This window comes from Mya arenaria, chromosome 8 (genome assembly GCF_026914265.1).
Source record: "Mya arenaria isolate MELC-2E11 chromosome 8, ASM2691426v1".
NCBI lineage: Eukaryota > Metazoa > Mollusca > Bivalvia > Myida > Myidae > Mya > Mya arenaria.
In genome coordinates, this window is record NC_069129.1 from 36,357,064 (window position 1) to 36,377,127 (window position 20,064).

At 46.2% G+C, this 20,064-nt stretch overlaps 1 protein-coding gene across 1 annotated transcript in view; it reads right to left on the bottom strand.

The window, feature by feature from the left end:
- Positions 1-20,064, bottom strand: part of LOC128242660 (protein dcd1A-like) — a 44,431-nt gene that overhangs the window by 507 nt on the left and 23,860 nt on the right. The gene's annotated exons all lie outside the window — the stretch shown is intronic.

The window sequence follows — 20,064 nt, forward strand, 5'->3', positions numbered from 1 at the left end:
TTTCTTATTTCAACTTTGTGGGACGATGCAACGCTGAAATTTTGGCTAAGGATTGCATCATTAAAATACAAGCAAATCTAAAATATTTCACACGTGTAGAAGCAGAAAATAACATAGTCTTTCATAGTATTTTTAGTCTAGGCTAAGAAATATTTTCATATATTTTCTGTCAAAAAGTCGGCTTTTTACAAAGATTGACAAAAGCGTTCAACATTACAAAGACAATATTAGTAAATTATCACTATATGGACGGAAGGTTGGACAAGGTTGTCGGATGAATAATACAGGAATGTCAGTAATGTATAGTTAACACATTCTATTTGGAGATAATCTCTTTAGGTCTCAAAGTTTATCAAAAAGTACGAGGCTAACGCCTCGGTCAATATACACCGTTAGCTGACTGGCCGGTCCTTATAATGTCATCTGGCCCTAAGTGGTGTGTTATATTACTATATACATTCGTATATTAAAATAAAAGTATCAACATTTCAGAACAACACAGAGTATTGAGTAAAGAGTAAGACAATAGACCATTAGGTGTAACAATAAAAAATGTACATAAATGCAGTTGGTGCTGGAAGTATGTGTTGGATGAAGTTGGTGCTGCAAGTATGTGAGGGATGCAGTTGGTGCTGCAAGTAAGTGTTGGATGAAGTTGGTGCTGCAAGTATGTGTTGGATGCAGTTGGTGCTGCAAGTATGTGTGGGATGCAGTTGTTGCTGCAAGTATGTGTTGGATGAAGTTGGTACTGCAAGTATGTGTGGGATGCAGTTGGTGCTGGAAGTATGTGTGGGATGCAGTTGTTGCTGCAAGTATGTGTTGGATGAAGTTGGTACTGCAAGTATGTGTGGGATGCAGTTGGTGCTTGAAGTATGCGTGGGATGCAGTTGGTGCTGCAAGTATGTGTTGGATGCAGTTGGTGCTGCAAGTATGTGTGTGATGCAGTTGGTGCTACAAGTATGTGTTGGATGCAGTTGGCGCGGCAAGTATGTGTTGGATGCAGTTGGTGCTGCAAGTATGTGTTGGATGCAGTTGGTGCTGCAAGTATGTGTGTGATGCAGTTGGTGCTACAAGTATGCGTTGGATGCAATTGGTGCTGCAAGTATGTGTTTGATACAGTTGGTGCTGCAAGTATGTGTGGGATGGAGTTGGTGCTGCAAGTATGTGTGTGATGCAGTTGGTGCTGGAAGTATGTGTTGGATGCAGTTGGCGCGGCAAGTATGCGTTGGATGCAATTGGTGCTGCAAGTATGTGTGGGATGGAGTTGGTGCTGCAAGTATGTGTGTAATGCAGTTGGTGCTGGAAGTATGTGTTGGAAAAAGTTGGTGCTGCAAGTATGTGTTGGATGAGGTTGGTACTGCAAGTATATGTTGGATGAAGTTGGTGCTACAACTATGCGTGGGATGCAGTTGGTGCTGGAAGTATGCGTGGGATGCAGTTGGTGCTACAAGTATGCGTGTGATGCAGTTGGTGCTGCAAGTATGTGTGCGATGCAGTTGGTGCTGCAAGTATGTGTGCGATGCAGTTGGTGCTGCAAGTATGTGTTCATGCAGTTGGTACTGCAAGTATGTGTTTATGCAGTTGGTGCTGGAAGTATTATATGGATGCAGTTGGTGCTGGAAGTATATGTTCAATGCAGTTGGTGCTGGAAGTATGTGTTGGATGCAGCTAGTGCTGGAAGTATGTGTTCATGCAGTTGGTACTGCAAGTATGTGTGGGATGCAGTTGGTGCTGCAAGTATGTGTGTGATGCAGTTGGTGCTGCAAGGATGTGTGTGATGCAGTTGGTGCTGCAAGTATGTGTTCATGCAGTTGGTACTGCAAGTATGTGTGGGATGCAGTTGGTGCTGCAAGTATGTGTGGGAAGCAGTTGGTGCTGCAAGTAAGTGTGGGATGCAGTTGGTATTGCAAGAATGTGTTGGATGCAGTTAGTGCTGCATGTATGTGTTCATGCAGTTGGTACTGCAAGTAAGTGTTTGATGTGCAAGTAAGTGTTGGATGCAGTTGGTGCTGGAAGTATGTGTTGGATGTAGATGGCGCTGTAAATATATGTGTGATGCAGTTGGTGCTGCAAGTATGTGTTGGATGCAGTTGGTGCTGGAAGTATGTGTTCATGCAGTTGGTGCTGGAAGTATGTGTTTATGCAGTTGGTACTGGAAGTATGTGATGGATGCAGTTGGTGCTGGAAGTATGTGTTCAATGCAGTTGGTGCTGGAAGTATGTGTTGGATGCAGCTAGTGCTGGAAGTATGTGTTGGATGCAGTTGGTGCTGCCTGTATGTGATGGATGCAGTTGGTGCTGGAAGTATGTGTTCAATGCAGTTGGTGCTGCAAGTATGTGTTGAATGTAGTTGGCGCTGCAAGTATGTTTGGGATACAGTTGGTGCTGGAAGTATGTGTAGGATGCAATTCGTGCTACAAGTATGTTTGGGATGCAGTTGGTGCTGGAAGTATGTGTGGGATGCAGTTCGTGCTACAAGTTTGTTTGGGATGCAATTGGTGCTGGAAGTATATGTTGGATGTAGTTGGCGCTGCAAGTATGTTTTGGATGCAGTTGGTGCTGGAAGTATGTGAGGGATACAGTTGGTGCTGGAAGTATGTGTTGGATGCAGTTGGTGCTGCAAGTATGTGTGGGATGCAGTTCGTGCTACAAGTATGTTTGGGATGCAGTTGGTGCTGGAAGTATGTGTGGGATGCAGTTCGTGCTACAAGTATGTTTGGGATGCAATTGGTGCTGGAAGTATGTGTTGGATGTAGTTGGCGCTGCAAGTATGTTTGGGATGCAGTTGGCGCTGCAAGTATGTTTGGGATGCAGTTGGTGCTGGAAGTATGTGTTGGATGCTGTTCGTGCTACAAGTATGTTTGGGATACAGTTGGTGCTGGAAGTATGTGTTGGATGCAGTTGGTGCTGCAAATATGTTTGGGATGCAGATGGTGCTGGAAGTATGTGTTGGATGCAGTTCGTGCTACAAGTATGTTTGGGATACAGTTGGTGCTGGAAGTATGTGTTGGATGCAGCTAGTGCTGGAAGTATGTGTTGGATGCAGTTGGTGCTGCCTGTATGTGATGGATGCAGTTGGTGCTGGAAGTATGTGTTCAATGCAGTTGGTGCTGCAACTATGTGTTGAATGTAGTTGGCGCTGCAAGTATGTTTGGGATACAGTTGGTGCTGGAAGTATGTGTAGGATGCAATTCGTGCTACAAGTATGTTTGGGATGCAGTTGGTGCTGGAAGTATGTGTGGGATGCAGTTCGTGCTACAAGTTTGTTTGGGATGCAGTTGGTATTGCAAGAATGTGTTGGATGCAGTTAGTGCTGCATGTATGTTTTCATGCAGTTGGTACTGCAAGTAAGTGTTTAATGTGCAAGTAAGTGTTGGATGCAGTTGGTGCTGGAAGTATGGGTTGGATGTAGTTGGCGCTGTAAATATATGTGTGATGCAGTTGGTGCTGCAAGTATGTGTTGGATGCAGTTGGTGCTGGAAGTATGTGTTTGATGCAGTTGGTGCTGGAAGTATGTGTTTATGCAGTTGGTGCTGAAAGTATGTGATGGATGCAGTTGGTGCTGGAAGTATGTGTTCAATGCAGTTGATGCTGGAAGTATGTGTTGGATGCAGCTAGTGCTGGAAGTATGTGTTGGATGCAGTTGGTGCTGCCTGTATGTGATGGATGCAGTTGGTGCTGGAAGTATGTGTTCAATGCAGTTGGTGCTGCAAGTATGTTTGGGATGCAGTTCGTGCTGGAAGTATGTGTTGAATGTAGTTGGCGCTGCAAGTATGTTTGGGATACAGTTGGTGCTGGAAGTATTTGTGGGATGCAGTTCGTACTACAAGTATGTTTGGGATGCAGTTGGTGCTGGAAGTATGTGTGGGATGCAGCTCGTGCTACAAGTATGTTTGGGATGCAATTGGTGCTGGAAGTATGTGTTGGATGTAGTTGGCGCTGCAAGTATGTTTGGGATGCAGTTTGTGCTGGAAGTATGTGTGGGATGCAGTTGGTGCTGGAAGTAAGTGTTGGATGCAGTTGGTGCTGCAAGTATGTGTGGGATGCAGTTCGTGCTACAAGTATGTTTGGGATGCAGTTGGTGCTGAAAGTATGTGTGGGATGCAGTTCGTGCTAGAAGTATGTTTGGGATGCAATTGGTGCTGGAAGTATGTGTTGGATCTAGTTGGCGCTGCAAGTATGTTTGGGATGCAGTTGGCGCTGCAAGTATGTTTGGGATGCAATTGGTGCTGGAAGTATGTGTTGGATGCAGTTCGTGCTACAAGTATGTTTGGGATACAGTTGGTGCTGGAAGTATGTGTTCGATGCAGTTGGTGCTGCAAGTATGTTTGGGATGCAGATGGTGCTGGAAGTATGTGTTGGATGCAGTTCGTGCTATAAGTATGTTTGGGATACAGTTGGTGCTGGAAGTATGTGTTGGATGCAGTTCGTGCTACAAGTATGTTTGGGATGCAGTTGGTGCTGGAAGTATGTGTTGGATGCAGTTCGTGCTACAGGTATGTTTGGGATGCAGTTGGTGCTGGAAGTATGTGTTGGATGCAGTTGGTGCTGCAAGTATGTGTGGGATGCAGTTTGTGCTACAAGTATGTTTGGGATACAGTTGGTGCTGGAAGTATTTGTTGGATGCAGTTCGTGCTACAAGTATGTTTGGGATACAGTTGGTGCTGGAAGTATGTGTTGGATGCAGTTCGTACTTCAAGTATGCTTGGGATACAGTTGGTGCTGGAAGTATGTGTTCGATGCAGTTTGTGCTACAAGTATGTTTGGGATACAGTTGGTGCTTGAAGTATGTGTTGGATGCAGTTTGTGCTACAAGTATGTTTGGGATACAGTTGGTCCTGGAAGTATGTGATGGATGCAGTTCGTACTTCAAGTATGCTTGGGATACAGTTGGTGCTGGAAGTATGTGTTGGATGCAGTTCGTGCTACAAGTATGTTTGGGATACAGTTGGTGCTGGAAGTATGTGTGGGATGCAGTTCGTGCTACAAGTATGTTTGGGATGCAGTTGGTGCTGGAAGTATGTGATGGATGCAGTTCGTGCTACAAGTATGATTGGGATGCAGTTGGTGCTGGAAGTATGTGTTGGATGCAGTTGGTGCTACAAGTATGTTTGGGATACAGTTGGTCCTGGAAGTATGTGATGGATGCAGTTCGTACTTCAAGTATGCTTGGGATACAGTTGGTGCTGGAAGTATGTGTTGGATGCAGTTCGTGCTACAAGTATGTTTGGGATACAGTTGGTGCTGGAAGTATGTGTGGGATGCAGTTCGTGCTACAAGTATGTTTGGGATGCAGTTGGTGCTGGAAGTATGTGATGGATGCAGTTCGTGCTACAAGTATGATTGGGATGCAGTTGGTGCTGGAAGTATGTGTTGGATGCAGTTGGTGCTACAAGTATGTTTCGGATACAGTTGGTGCTGGAAGTATGTGTTGGATGCAGTTGGTGCTGCAAGTATGTGTTGGATGCAGTTCGTGCTACAAGTATGTTTGAGATACAGTTGGTGCTGGAAGTATGTGTTGGATGCAGTTGGTGCTGCATGTATGTGTGGGCTGCAGCTGGTGCTGCAAGTAAGTGTTGCATGTTCTTGGTGCTGAAAGTATGTGTTGGAAGCAGTTGGTGCTGAAAATATGTGTTGGATGCAGTTGGTGCTGCAAGTATGTGTATGATGCAGTTGGTGTTGCAAGTATGTGTGTGATGCAGTTGGTACTGCAAGTATGTGTTTGATTTAGTTGGTGCTGCAAGTATGTGTGTGATGCAGTTTGTACTGCAAGTATGTGATGGATGCAATTGGTACTGCAAGTATGTGATGGATGCAGTTGGTGCTACAAGTATGTGATGGATACATTTGGTACTGCAAGAATGTGTGTGACGCAGTTGGTGCTGGAAGTATGTGTTGGATGCAGTTGGTGCTTAAAGTATGTTTGGGATGCAGTTGATGCTGGAAGTAAGTGTGAGATGCAGTTGGTACTGCAAGTATGTTTACGATGCAGTCGGTGCTGCAAGTATGTGTGGGATGCAGTTGGTGCTGCAATTCTGTGTGGGATGCAGTTGGTGTTGGAAGTATGTGTAGGATACAGTTGGTGCTGCAAGTATGTTTGGGATACAGTTGGTGCTACAAGTATGTGTTGGATACAGTTGGTGCTGAAGGAATGTGTTGGATGCAGTTGGTACTGCAAGTATGTGTTGGATGTAGTTGGCGCTGTAAGTATGTGTTGGATGTAGTTGGCGCTGTAAGTATGTGTTGGATGCAGTTGGTGCTGCAAGTATGTGTTGGATGCAGTTGGTGCTGGAAGAATGTGCTGCTTGCAGTTTGTGCTGCAAGTATGTGTTGCATGCAGTTGGTGCTGGAAGTATGTGCTGGATGCAGTTGGTGCTGCAAAACTGTGTTGGATACAGTTGGTGCTGCAAGTATGTGCCGGATGTAGTTGGTGCTGCAAGTATGCGTGGGAGGCAGTTGGTGCTGGAAGTATGTGATGGATGCAGTTGGTGCTGCAAGTATGTGTGGAAGGCAGTTGGTGCTACAAGTATGTGTGATGCAGTTGGTGCTGCAACTATGTGTGGGATGCAGTTTGTGCTGCAAGTATGCGTGGGAGGCAGTTGGTGCTACAAGTATGTGTGGGATGAAGTTGATGCTGCAAGTATGTGTTGGATGCAGTTGGTGCTGAAAGTATGTGTTCATGCAATTGGCGCTAGAAGTATGTGTTTATGCAGTTGGTGCTGGAAGTATGTGATGGATGCAGTTGGTGCTGGAAGTATTTGTTCAATGCAGTTGGTGCTGGAAGTATGTGTTGGATGTAGTTGGTGCTGGGAGTATGTGATGGATGCAGTTGGTGCTGCAAGTATATGTGGGAGGCAGTTGGTGCTGGAAGTATGTGTGGGATGAAGTTGATGCTGCAAATATGTGTTGGATGCAGTTGGTGCTAAAAGTATGTGTTCATGCAATTGGCGCTGGAAGTATGTGTTTATGCAGTTGGTGCTGGAAGTATGTGATGGATGCAGTTGGTGCTGGAAGTATTTGTTCAATGCAGTTGGTGCTGGAAGTATGTGTTGGATGTAGTTGGTGCTGCAAGTATGTGTTGGATGCAGTTGGTGCTGCTTGTATGTGATGGATGCAGTTGGTGCTGGAAGTATGTGTTCAATGCAGTTGGTGCTGCAAGTATGTGTGGGATGCAGTTCGTGCTACAAGTATGTTGGGATGCAGTTGGTGCTGGAAGTATGTGCTGGATGCAGTTGGTGCTGGAAGTATGTGCTGGATGCAGTTGGTGTTGCAAGTATATGATGGATGCAGTTGGTGCTACAAGTATGTGTGGGATGCAGTTGGTGCTACAAGTATGTGTGGGATGCAGTTGGTGCTACAAGTATGTGTGGAATGCAGTTGGTGCTGCAAGTATGTGTTGGATGCAGTTGGTGTTACAAGTATGTGTGGAATGCAGTTGGTGCTGGAAGTATTTGTTGGATGCAGTTGGTGCTGCAAGTATGTGTGGGATGCAGTTGGTGCTGCAAGTATGTGTGGGATGCAGTTGGTGCTGCAAGTATGTGTGGGATGCAGTTGGTGCTGTAAGTATGTGTTGGATGCAGTTGGTGCTGCAAGTATGTTGGGGATGAAGTAGGTGCTGGAAGTATGTGTTGGAAGCAGTTGGTGCTGCAAGTATGTGTTGCATGCAGTTGGTGCTTCAAGTATGTGTTGCATGCAGTTGGTGCTAGAAATATGTGTTGGAAGCAGTTGGTGCTGAAAGTATTTGTTGGATACAGTTGGTGATGGAAGTATGTGTGGGATGCAGTTGGTACTGAAAGTATGTGTGGGATGCAGTTGGTGCTGGAAGTATGTGATGGATGCAGTTGGTGCTGGAAGTATGTGTGGAATGCAGTTGGTGCTGCAAGTATATATTGGATACAGTTGATCCTGTAAGTATGTATTGGATACAGTTGGTGCTGCAAGACTGTGTTGGATGCAGTTGGTGCTGCAAGTATGTGTAGTATGCAGTTGGTGTTTGAAGAATGTGATGGATGCAGTTGGTGCTGCAAGTATGTGTGGGATGCAGTTGGTGCTGCAAGTATGTATTAGAAACAGCTGGTGCTGCAAGACTCTGTTGGATGTAGTTGGTGCTGCAAGTATATGCCGAATGTAGTAGGTGCTGCAAATATTTGTGGGATGCAGTTGGTGTTGGAAGTATGTGATGGATGCAGTTGGTGCTGCAAGTATGTGTGAGAGGCAGTTGGCGCTACAAGTATGTGTGGGATGCAGTTGGTGCTGCAAGTATGTGTGGGTTGCAGTTTGTGCTGCAAGTATGTGTGGGAGGCAGTTGGTGCTACAAGTATGTGTGGGATGAAGTTGGTGCTGCAAGTATGTGTGGAATGCAGTTGGTGCTGGAAGTATGTGTTCATGCAATTGGTGCTGGAAATATGTGTTTATGCAGTTGGTGCTGGAAGTATGTGAAGGATGCAGTTGGTGCTGGAAGTATGTGTTCAATGCAGTTGGTGCTGGAAGTATGTTTTGGATGTAGTTGGTGCTGGAATTATGTGTTGGATGCAGTTGGTGCTGCCTGTATGTTATGGATGCAGTTGGTTCTGGAAGTATTTGTTCAATGCAGTTGGTGCTGCAAGTAAGTGTTGGATGCAGTTCGTGCTACAAGTATGTTTGGGATGCAGTTGGTGCTGAAAGTATGTGTTTGATATAGATGGCGCTGTAAGTATGTGTTGGATATAGTTGTCGCTGTATATATGTGTTGGATGCAGTTGGTGCTGAAAGTATCTGTTGGATGCAGTTGGTGCTGCATGTATGTGTTGGATGTAGTTGGCGTTGTAAGTATGTGTTGGATGTAGTTGGCGCTGTAAGTATGTGTTGGATGCAGTTGGTGCTGCAAGTATGTGTTGGATGCAGTTGGTGGTGGAAGTATGTGTTCAAGCAGTTGTTGCTGGAAGTATGTGTTTATGCAGTTGGTGCTGGAAGTATGTGATGGATGCAGTTGGTGCTGGAAGTATGTGTTGGATGCAGTTGGTGCTGGAAGTATTTGCTGGATGCAGTTGGTGCTGCAAGTATGTGACGGATGCAGTTGATGCTAGAAGTATGTGTTTGTGCAGTTGGTGCTGCAAGTATGTGTTGGATGCAGTTGGTGCTGCAAGTATGTGTTGAATGCAGTTGGTGCTGGAAGTATGTGTTGGATGCAGTTGGTGCTGCAAGTATGCTTGGGATGAAGTTGGTGCTGGAAGTATGTGTTGGATGCAGTTGGTGCTGCAAGTATGTGTTTATGCAGTTGGTGCTGGAAGTATGTTTTGGATGTAGTTGGTGCTTCAAGAATGTGTTGCATGCAGTTGGAGCTGGAAGTATTTGTTGGATACAGTTGGTGCTGGAAGTATGTGTGAGATGCAGTTGGTGCTGCAAGTATGTGTGGGATGCAATTGGTGCTGGAAGTATGTGATGGATGCAGTTGGTGCTTGAAGTATGTGTGGGATGCAGTCGGTGGTGCAAGTATATATTGGATACAGTTGGTCCTGTAAGTATGTATTGGATACAGTTGGTGCTGCAAGACTGTGTTGGATGCAGTTGGTGCTGCAAGTATGTGTGGGATGCAGTTGGTGTTTGAAGAATGTGATGGATGCAGTTGGTGCTGCAAGTGTTTGTGGGATGCAGTTGGTGCTGCAAGTATGTGTTGGATGCAGTAGGTGCTGCAAAACTGTGTTGGATACAGTTGGTGCAGCAAGTATGTGCCGGATGTAGTTGGTGCTGCAAGTATGCATTGGAAACAGTTGGTGCTGCAAGTCTCTGTTGGATACAGTTGGTGCTGCAAGTATGTGTGGGATGCAGTTGGTGCTGCAAGTATGTGATGGATGCAGTTGGTGCTGCAAGTATGTATTGGAAACAGTTGGTGCTGCAAGTCTCTGTTGGATACAGTTGGTGCTGTAAGTATGTGGCGGATGTAGTAGGTGATGCAAGTATGTGTGGGATGCAGTTGGTGCTGCAAGTATGTATTGGAAACAGTTGGTGCTGCAAGTCTCTGTTGGATACAGTTGGTGCAGCAAGTATGTGCCGGATGTAGTTGGTGCTGCAAGTATGCGTGGGATGCAGTTGGTGCTGCAAGTATGTTTTGGAAACAGTTGGTGCTGCAAGTCTCTGTTGGATACAGTTGGTGCTGCAAGTATGTGTGGGATGCAGTTGGTGCTGCAAGTATGTGTGGGATGCAGTTGGTGCTGCAAGTATGTGTGGGATGCAGTTGGTGCTACAAGTATGTATTGGAAACAGTTGGTGCTGCAAGTATGTGGCGGATGTAGTAGGTGATGCAAGTATGTGTGGGATGCAGTTGGTGTTGGAAGTATGTGACGGATGCATTTGGTGCTGCAAGTATGTCTGGGAGGCAGTTGGTGTTACAAGTATGTGATGGATGCAGTTGGTGCTGGAAGTATGTTTGGGATGCAGTTGGCGATGAAAGTATGTGTGTGATGCAGTTGGTGATGGAATTATGTGTGTGATGCAGTTGGTGCTGCAAGTATGTGTGGGAGGCAGTTGGTGCTGCAAGTATGTGTGGGATGCAGTTGGTGCTACAAGTATGTGTGGTAGGCAGTTGGTGCTACAAGTATGTGTGGGATGCAGTTGGTGCTACAAGTATGTGTGGGATGCAGTTTGTGCTGCAAGTATGTGTTGGAGGTAGTTGGTGCTACAAGTATGAGTGGGATGCAGTTGGTGCTGCAAGTATGTGTTGGTGCTGGAAGAATGTGTTCATGCAGTTGGTGCTGGAAGTATGTGTTTAGGCAGTTGGTGCTGGAAGTATGTGATGGATGCAGTTGGTGCTGGAAGTATGTGTTCAATGCAGTTGGTGCTGGAAGTATGTGTTGGATGTAGTTGGTGCTGGAAGTATGTGTTGGATGCAGTTGGTGCTGCCTGTATGTGACGGATGCAGTTGGTGCTGAAAGTATGTGTTCAATGCAGTTGGTGCTGCAAGTTTGTTTGGGATGCAGTTGGTGCTGCAAGTATGTGTGGGCTGCAGCTGGTGCTGCAAGTAAGTGTTGCATGCAGTTTGTGCTGGAAGTATGTGATGGATGCAGTTGGTGCTGAAATTATGTGTTGGATGCAGTTGATGCTGCAAGTATGTGTGTGATGCAGTTGGTACTGCAAGTATGTGATTGATGAGGTTGGTGCTGCAAGTATGCGTTGGATGCAGTTGGTGCTGCAAGTATGTGTGGGATGCAGTTGGTGCTCCAAGTATGTGTGGAAGGCAGTTGGTGCTACAAGTATGTGTGGGATGCAGTTTTTGCTGCAAGTTTGTGATGGATGCAGTTGTTGCTGCAAGTATGTGTTGGATGCATTGGTACTGCAATTATGTATTGGATACAGTTGGTGCTGCAAGTATGTGCCGGATGTAGTAGGTGCTGCAAGTATGTGTGGGATGTAGTTTGTGCTGCAAGTATGTATTAGAAACAGTTGGTGCTGCAAGACTCTGTTGGATGTAGCTGGTGCTGCAAGTATATGCCGACTGTAGTAGGTGCTGCAAATATTTGTGGGATGCAGTTGGTGTTGGAAGTATGTGATGGATGCAGTTGGTGCTACAAGTATGTGTGGGATACAGTTGGTGCTGCAAGTATGTGTGGGTTGCAGTTTGTGCTGCAAGTATGTGTGGGAGGCAGTTGGTGCTACAAGTATGTGTGGGATGAAGTTGGTGCTGCAAGTATGTGTGGGATGCAGTTGGTGCTGGAAGTATGTGTTCATGCAGTTGGTGCTGCAAGTATGTGTTTATGCAGTTGGTGCTGGAAGTATGTTTTGGATGTAGTTGGTGCTGGAATTATGTGTTGAATGCAGTTGGTGCTGCCTGTATGTGATGGATGCAGTTGGTGCTGGAAGTATGTGTTGGATGCAGTTCGTGCTACAAGTATGTTTGTGATGCAGTTGGTGCTGAAATGTGTGTTTGATGTAGATGGCGCTGTAAGTATGTGTTGGACATAGTTGTCGCTGTAAGTATGTGTTGGATGCAGTTGGTGCTGCAAGTATCTGTTTGATGCAGTTGGTGCTGGAAGTATGTGTTGGATGTAGTTGGCGCTGTAATTATGTGTTGGATGTAGTTGGCGCTGTAAGTATGTGTTGGATGCAGTTGGTGCTGCATGTATGTGTTGGATGCAGTTGGTGCTGGAAGTATGTGTTCAAGCAGTTGTTGCTGGAAGTATGTGTTGGATGCAGTTGGTGCTGGAAATATGTGTTCAAGCAGTTGTTGCTGGAAGTATGTGTTTATGCAGTTGCTGCTGGAAGTATGTGATGGATGCAGTTGGTGCTGGAAGTATGTGTTGGATGCAGTTGGTGCTGGAAGTATGTGCTGGATGCAGTTGGTGCTGCAAGTATGTGATGGATGCAGTTGATGCTGGAAGTATGTGTTTGTGCAGTTGGTGCTGCAAGTATGTGTTGGATGCAGTTGGTGCTGCAAGTATGTGTTGAATGCAGTTGGTGCTGGAAGTATGTGTTGGATGTAGTTGGTGCTGAAAGTATGTGTTTGATGTAGATGGCGCTGTAAGTATGTGTTGGATATAGTTGTCGCTGTAAGTATGTGTTGGATGCAGTTGGTGCTGGAAGTATGTGTTGGATGCAGTTGGTGCTGCAAATATGTTTGGGATGAAGTTGGTGCTGGAAGTATGTTCTGAATGCAGTTGGTGCTGCAAGTATGTGTTGGATGCAGTTCGTGCTACAAGTATGTTTGGGATGCAGTTGGTGCTGAAAGTATGTGTTTGATGTAGATGGCGCTGTAAGTATGTGTTGGATATAGTTGTCGCTGTAAGTATGTGTTGGATGCAGTTGGTGCTGGAAGTATGTGTGGGATGCAGTTGGTGCTGCAAGTATATATTGGATACAGTTGGTCCTGTAAGTATGTATTGGATACAGTTGGTGCTGCAGGACTGTGTTGGATGCAGTTGGTGCTGCAAGTATGTGTGGGATGCAGTTGGTGTTTGAAGTATGTGATGGATGCAGTTGGTGCTGCAAGTATTTGTGGGATGCAGTTGGTGCTGCAAGTATGTGTTGGATGAAGTAGGTGCTGCAAAACTGTGTTGGATACAGTTGGTGCAGCAAGTATGTGCCGGATGTAGTTGGTGCTGCAAGTATGTGTGGGATGCAGTTGGTGCTGCAAGTATGTATTGGAAACAGTTGGTGCTGCAAGACTCTGTTGGATACAGTTGTTGCTGTAAGTATTTGGCGGATGTAGTAGGTGATGCAAGTATGTGTGGGATGCAATTGGTGTTGGAAGTATGTGACGGATGCAGTTGGTGCTGCAAGTATGTGTGGGAGGCAGTTGGTGTTACAAGAATGTGATGGATGCAGTTGGTGCTGGAAGTATGTGTGGGATGCAGTTGGTGATGGAAGTATGTGTGTGATGCAGTTGGTGATGGAATTAAGTGTGTGATGCAGTTGGTGCTGCAAGTATGTGTGGGAGGCAGTTGCTGCTGCAAGTATGTGTGGGATGCAGTTGGTGCTACAAGTATGAGTGGGATGCAGTTGGTGCTGCAAGTATGTGTTTGTGCTGGAAAAATGTGTTCATGCAGTTGGTGCTGGAAGAATGTGTTTATGCAGTTGGTGCTGGAAGTATGTGATGGATGCAGTTGGTGCTGGAAGTATGTGTTCAATGCATTTGGTGCTGGAAGTATGTGCGGGCTGCAGCTGGTGCTGCTAGTAAGTGTTGCATGCAGTTTGTGCTGGAAGTATGTGATGGATGCAGTTGGTGCTGAAAGTATGTGTTGGATGCAGTTGGTGCTGCAAGTATGTGTGTGATGCAGTTGGTACTGCAAGTATGTGATTGATGAGGTTGGTGCTGCAAGTATGCGTTGGATGCAGTAAGTGCTGCAAGTATGTGTGGGATGCAGTTGGTGCTCCAAGTATGTGTGGAAGGCAGTTGGTGCTGCAAGTATGTGCCGGATGTAGTTGGTGCTGCAAGTATGTGTGGGATGCAGTTGGTGCTGCAAGTATGTATTAGAAACAGTTGGTGCTGCAAGACTCTATTGGATGTAGTTGGTGCTGCAAATATATGCCGAATGTAGTAGGTGCTGCAAATATTTGTGGGATGCAGTTGGTGTTCGAAGTATGTGATGGATGCAGTTGGTGCTGCAAGTATGTGCTGGATGCAGTTGGTGCTGCAAGTATGTGTGGGTTGCAGTTTGTGCTGCAAGTATGTGTGGGAGGCAGTTGGTGCTACAAGTATGTGTGGGATGAATTTGGTGCTGCAAGTATGTGTGGGATGCAGTTGGTGCTGGAAGTATGTGTTCATGCAGTTGGTGCTGGAAGTATGTGTTTATGCAGTTGGTGCTGGAAGAATGTGAAGGATGCAGTTGGTGCTGGATTTATGTGTTCAATGCAGTTGGTGCTGGAAGTATGTTTTGGATGTAGTTGGTGCTGGAATTATGTGTTGGATGCAGTTGGTGCTGCCTGTATGTGATGGATGCAGTTGGTGCTGGAAGTATGTGTTCAATGCAGTTGGTGCTGCAAGAATGTGTTGGATGCAGTTCGTGCTACAAGTGTGTTTGTGATGCAGTTGGTGTTGAAAGTATGTGTTTGATGTAGATGCCGCTGTAAGTATGTGTTGGATATAGTTGTCGCTGTAAGTATGTGTTGGATGCAGTTGGTGCTGCAAGTATCTGTTTGATGCAGTTGGTGCTGCAAGTATGTGTTGGATGTAGTTGGCGCTGTAAGTATGTGTTGGATGTAGTTGGCGCTGTAAGTATGTGTTGGATGCAGTTGGTGCTGCAAGTATGTGTTGGATGCAGTTGGTGCTGGAAGTATGTGTTCAAGCAGTTGTTGCTGGAAGTATGTGTTTATGCAGTTGGTGCTGGAAGTATGTGATGGATGCAGTTGGTGCTGGAAGTATGTGTTGGATGCAGTTGGTGCTGGAAGTATGTGCTGGATGCAGTTGGTGCTGCAAGTATGTGATGGATGCAGTTGATGCTGGAAGTATGTGTTTGTGCAGTTGGTGCTGCAAGTATGTGTTGGATGCAGTTGGTGCTGCAAATATGTGTTGAATGGAGTTGGTGCTGGAAGTATGTGTTGGATGCAGTTGGTGCTGCAAGTATGTTTGGGATGAAGTTGGTGTTGGAAGTATGTGTTGGATGCAGTTGGTGCTGCAACTATGTGTGGGCTGCAGCTGGTGCTGCAAGAATGTGTTGCATGCAGTTTGTGCTGGAAGTATTTATTGGATACAGTTGGTGCTGGAAGTATGTGTGAGATGCAGTTGGTGCTGGAAGTATGTGTGGGATGCAGTTGGTGCTTGAAGTATGTGTTGGATGCAGTTGGTGCTGCATGTATGTGTGGGATGCAGTTGGTGCTGCAAGTATGTGTGGGATGCAGTTGTTGTTTGAAGTATGTGATGGATGCAGTTGGTGCTGCAAGTATTTGTGGGATGCAGTTGGTGCTGCTAGTATGTGTTGGATGCAGTAGGTGCTGCAAAACTGTGTTGGATACAGTTGGTGCAGCAAGTATGTGCCGGATGTAGTTGGTGCTGCAAGTATGTGTGGGATGCAGTTGGTGCTGCAAGTATGTATTGGAAAAAGTTGGTGCTGCAAGACTCTGTTGGATACAGTTGGTGCTGCAAGTATGTGGCGGATGTAGTAGGTGATGCAAGTATGTCTGGGATGCAGTTGGTGCTGGAAGTATGTGACGGATGCTGTAGGTGCTGCAAGTATGTGTGGGAGGCAGTTGGTGTTACAAGTATGTGATGGATGAAGTAGGTGCTGCAAAACTGTGTTGGATACAGTTGGTGCAGCAAGTATGTGCCGGATGTAGTTGGTGCTGCAAGTATGTGTGGGATGCAGTTGGTGCTGCAAGTATGTATTGGAAACAGTTGGTGCTGCAAGACTCTGTTGGATACAGTTGTTGCTGTAAGTATTTGGCGGATGTAGTAGGTGATGCAAGTATGTGTGGGATTCAGTTGGTGTTGGAAGTATGTGACGGATGCAGTTGGTGCTGCAAGTATGTGTGGGAGGCAGTTGGTTTTACAAGAATGTGATGGATGCAGTTGGTGCTGGAAGTATGTGTGGAATGCAGTTGGTGATGGAAGTATGTGTGTGATGCAGTTGGTGATGGAATTAAGTGTGTGATGCAGTTGGTGCTGCAAGTATGTGTGGGAGGCAGTTGCTGCTGCAAGTATGTGTGGGATGCAGTTGGTGCTACAAGTATGAGTGGGATGCAGTTGGTGCTGCAAGTATGTGTTTGTGCTGGAAGAATGTGTTCATGCAGTTGGTGCTGGAAGAATGTGTTTATGCAGTTGGTGCTGGAAGTATGTGATGGATGCAGTTGGTGCTGGAAGTATGTGTTCAATGCAGCTGGTGCTGGAAGTATGTGCGGGCTGCAGCTGGTGCTGCTAGTAAGTGTTGCATGCAGTTTGTGCTGGAAGTATGTGATGGATGCAGTTGGTGCTGAAAGTATGTGTTGGATGCAGTTGGTGCTGCAAGAATGTGTGTGATGCAGTTGGTACTGCAAGTATGTGATTGATGAGGTTGATGCTGCAAGTATGCGTTGGATGCAGTAAGTGCTGCAAGTATGTGTGGGATGCAGTTGGTGCTCCAAGTATGTGTGGAAGGCAGTTGGTGCTGCAAGTATGTGCCGGATGTAGTTGGTGCTGCAAGTATGTGTGGGATGCAGTTGGTGCTGCAAGTATGTATTAGAAACAGTTGGTGATGGAAGACTCTATTGGATGTAGTTGGTGCTGCAAGTATATGCCGAATGTAGTAGGTGCTGCAAATATTTGTGGGATGCAGTTGATGTTGGAAGTATGTGATGGATGCAGTTGGTGCTGCAAGTATGTGCTGGATGCAGTTGGTGCTGCAAGTATGTGTGGGTTGCAGTTTGTGCTGCAAGTATGTGTGGGAGGCAGTTGGTGCTACAAGTATGTGTGGGATGAAGTTGGTGCTGCAAGTATGTGTGGGATGCAGTTGGTGCTGGAAGTATGTGTTCATGCAGTTGGTGCTGGAAGTATGTGTTTATGCAGTTGGTGCTGGAAGAATGTGAAGGATGCAGTTGGTGCTGGATTTATGGGTTCAATGCAGTTGGTGCTGGAAGTATGTTTTGGATGTAGTTGGTGCTGGAATTATGTGTTGGATGCAGTTGGTGCTGCCTGTATGTGATGGATGCAGTTGGTGCTGGAAGTATGTGTTCAATGCAGTTGGTGCTGCAAGAATGTGTTGGATGCAGTTCGTGCTACAAGTATGTTTGGGATGCAGTTGGTGTTGAAAGTATGTGTTTGATGTAGATGCCGCTGTAAGTATGTGTTGGATATAGTTGTCGCTGTAAGTATGTGTTGGATGCAGTTGGTGCTGCAAGTATCTGTTTGATGCAGTTGGTGCTGCAAGTATGTGTTGGATGTAGTTGGCGCTGTAAGTATGTGTTGGATGTAGTTGGCGCTGTAAGTATGTGTTGGATGCAGTTGGTGCTGCAGGTATGTGTTGGATGCAGTTGGTGCTGGAAGTATGTGTTCAAGCAGTTGTTGCTGGAAGTATGTGTTTATGCAGTTGGTGCTGGAAGTATGTGATGGATGCAGTTGGTGCTGGAAGTATGTGTTGGATGCAGTTGGTGCTGGAAGTATGTGCTGGATGCAATTGGTGCTGCAAGTATGTGATGGATGCAGTTGATGCTGGAAGTATGTGTTTGTGCAGTTGGTGCTGCAAGTATGTGTTGGATGCAGTTGGTGCTGCAAATATGTGTTGAATGCAGTTGGTGCTGGAAGTATGTGTTGGATGCAGTTGGTGCTGCAAGTATGTTTGGGATGAAGTTGGTGTTGGAAGTATGTGTTGGATGCAGTTGGTGCTGCAAGTATGTGTGGGCTGCAGTTGGTGCTGCAAGAATGTGTTGCATGCAGTTTGTGCTGGAAGTATTTATTGGATACAGTTGGTGCTGGAAGTATGTGTGAGATGCAGTTGGTGCTGCAAGTATGTGTGGGATGCAGTTGGTGCTTGAAGTATGTGATGGATGCAGTTGGTGCTGGAAGTATGTGTGGGATGCAGTTGGTGCTGCAAGTATTTGTGGGATGCAGTTGGTGCTGCAAGTATGTGTTGGATGCAGTTGTTGTTTGAAGTATGTGATGGATGCAGTTGGTGCTACAAGTATTTGTGGGATGCAGTTGGTGCTGCAAGTATGTGTTGGATGCAGTAGGTGCTGCAAAACTGTGTTGGATACAGTTGGTGCAGCAAGTATGTGCCGGATGTAGTTGGTGCTGCAAGTATGTGTGGGATGCAGTTGGTGCTGCAAGTATGTATTGGAAAAAGTTGGTGCTGCAAGACTCTGTTGGATACAGTTGGTGCTGCAAGTATGTGGCGGATGTAGTAGGTGATGCAAGTATGTGTGGGATGCAGTTGGTGCTGAAAGTATGTGACGGATGCTGTTGGTGCTGCAAGTATGTCTGGGAGGCAGTTGGTGTTACAAGTATGTGGTGGATGCAGTTGGTGCTGGAAGTATGTGCGGGATGCAGTTGGTGATGGAAGTATGTGTGTGATGCAGTTGGTGATGGAATTATGTGTGTGATGCAGTTGGTGCTGCAAGTATGTGTGGGAGGCATTTAGTGCTGCAAGTATGTGTGGGATGCAGTTGGTGCTACAAGTATGTGTGGGAGGCAGTTGGTGCTACAAGTATGTGTGGTATGCAGTTGGTGCTACAAGTATGTGTAGGATGCAGTTTGTGCTGCAAGTATGTGTTGGAGGCAGTTGGTGCTACAAGTATGTGTGGGATGCAGTTGGTGCTGCAAGTATGTGTGTGATGCAGTTGGTGCTGCAAGTATGTGTGGGATACAGTTGGTGCTGCAAGTATGTGTGGGATGCAGTTGGTGCTGCAAGTATGTGTGGGATGCAGTTGGTGATGGAAGTATGTGTTGGATGCAGTTGGTGCTGCAAGTATGTGTTGGATGCAATTGGTGCTGCAGGTATGTGTGGGATACAGTTGGTGCTGCAAGTATGTGTGGGATGCAGTTGGTGCTGCAAGTATGTGTTGGATGCAATTGGTGCTGCAAGTATGAGTGGGATGCAGTTGGTGCTGCAAGTATGTGTTGGATGCAGTTGGTGCTACAAGTATGTGTTGGATGCAGTTGGTGCTACAAGTATGTGTGGGATGCAGTTGGTGCTGCAAGTATGTGTGGGATACAGTTGGTGCTGCAAGTATGTGTTGGATGCAGTTGGTGCTACAAGTATGTGTGGGATGCAGTTGGTGCTGCAAGTATGTGTGGGATGCAGTTGGTGCTGCAAGTATGTGTTGGATGCAGTTGGTGCTACAAGTATGTGTGGGATGCAGTTGTTGCTGCAAGTATGTGTGGGATACAGTTGGTGCTGCAAGTATGTGTGGGATGCAGTTGGTGCTGCAAGTATGTGTTGGATGCAATTGGTGCTGCAAGTATGTGTTGGATGCAGTTGGTGCTGCAAGTGTGTGTGGGATGCAGTTGGTGCTTGAAGTATGTGTGGGATGCAGATGGTGCTGCAAGTATGTGTGGGATGCAATTGGTGCTGCAAGTACGTGTGGGATGCAGTTGGTGCTGCATGTATGTGTGGGATGCAGTTGGTGCTCGAAATATGTGCGGGATGCAGTTGGTGCTGCAAGTATGTGTTGGAAGCAGTTGGTACTGCAAGTATGTGTTGGATGCAGTTGGTGCTGGAAGTATGTGTTGGATGCAGTTGGTGCTGCAAGTATGTGTTGGAAGCAGTTGGTACTGCAAGTATGTGTTGGATGCAGTTGTTGCTGCAAGTATGTGATGGATGCAGTTGGTGCTGCAAGTATGTGATGGATGCAGTTGGTGCTGCAAGTATGTGATGGATACAGTTGGTGCTGCAAGTATTTGATGGATGCAGTTGGGGCTGCAAGTATGTGATGGATGCAGTTGGTGCTGCAAGTATGTGTTGGATACAGTTGGTGTTACAAGTATGTATGGGATGCAGTTGGTGCTGGAAGTATGCGTGGGATGCAGTTAGTGCTGGAAGTATGTTATGGATTCATTTGGTGCTGCAAGTATGCGTGGGATGCAGTTGGTGCTGCAAGTATGTGTGGGATGCAGTTGGTGCTGCAAGTATGCGTGGGATGCAGTTGGTGCTGCAAGTACGTGTGGGATGCAGTTGGTGCTGGAAGTATG